Source organism: Pterocles gutturalis, unplaced genomic scaffold (genome assembly GCF_000699245.1).
Source record: "Pterocles gutturalis isolate BGI_N339 unplaced genomic scaffold, ASM69924v1 scaffold21813, whole genome shotgun sequence".
NCBI classification, from domain to species: domain Eukaryota; kingdom Metazoa; phylum Chordata; class Aves; order Pterocliformes; family Pteroclidae; genus Pterocles; species Pterocles gutturalis.
The window spans coordinates 3,631-5,053 of NW_010126204.1; positions in this window are offsets into that span (position 1 = coordinate 3,631).

The following is a 1,423-nucleotide window of genomic DNA, read 5'->3' on the forward strand; positions in this document are numbered from 1 at the left end:
CGTTGGCTGCTTCCTTTCTGCCTGTGGTTAAGCTGAGGCTGGGCAGCGTTCAGTGCAGGCTGCAAACATCCCCCGGAGCAGGTTTTGCTCTGCTCAGCTCTGCTCCTGAGGCAGCTGGCCCTGGGGGGCATTGTGCAAACCAGGGTGACCCCCAGGAGCTGCAGCAACTGCCGAGCTGACACGAGCAAAATCAGTGAGAAAAAAACTGGAGGGACGGAGGCAGGGGGATGCGTGGTGGGATGGAGGCAGGGGCTGGTGGAGGGAGGCAGCGTTTTGCTGCTTACTTAGTTGGACTGGTGGCATTTGTGCTTGCTGTGCTTCCTGCTAAGAGTCATTTCCTTCCATGCTGCAAGGGGGCCAGGGAGGTGTTTGAGTCAGTAGAGAGAGGTTTAGTGGGTTAGGTGGTGTTGGTTTGACGGTTGGACTTGATGATCCTTGAGGTCTTTTCCATCCTTTATGATTCTATGATAAGATAGTGAGGTTTGAGAGGCTGATCGGCTGCTGTACAGCAAGAAGAGGGCTGCACAAACCAAACCCTAAACCGCCTTCTCCCCGGCACACGCAGGCATGTTTGGGAGGATGAGAGAGATGAGCAAGCAGCTGCAAGCATGCGTGGGCTGGAGCTTTTTACCCCGCTCCCTCCGGGTGTGCGGTCCTTGCACAGGCTGCCCTTCGCCCTAGGAATTCCCTGCGTGCCTCTGCCTTTGATAAACGCCTGGCTTGCTCCAGGGCTCTCTCCATTGCGTGGATTTTAGGTATGCGGTTTGTAACAATAGCTGTCTTACTGCTCACTTACTAACCCGCTGGTGCTCCATGCAGCGAGAGGCAAGTTCAAGGCACAGTTTGCACGCTGTGGCGTCCCAAAGCGGAGATGAGACCCTTGCAGCATGATGTGAAGGAAGGCCATTAATATTTTGGCACCTTCCTTCAGTAGTTGTTGCCTGGTAAACTACCATGAAAACCCAGTTGCCAGTTCTTTCCCATTGCGCTGGTCAAGCCCCGCATCCTTCAGAGACAGGATTAGTCTTCAGCCCTGCAGCGCATGTCCTGGATGCAGAGACCTTAACAGCGATACGGTTTCCTAAGGGCTGAAATCCCATGCTGTGTCACTAAGGATGTGCGCACATGGGCGGGTTACGGCAGGGCACGCTATCGTTTGAACTTCCAGCCAGCTCATTTCCAAAGGCTATGTGATGCCCTAAGAAGTCACACCCTTGCTCATTTTTGGGAGCTTGTCCATCGGCCCTTTGCAGCCCCAAGGAACTGGGTCTCTCTGGGTGCTTCTCCCGAGTTGCTGAGCTCTGGAGGGTGGTTGCAGCGGTCGGTCTGGATACGTCCTGCGTCAGGCAATGCGCAGGCTGCTGTTGTCTCCAGCTGCACACCCCCACTGCTGCACAGCGCATCCTGCCAAGAGAGCATCCCA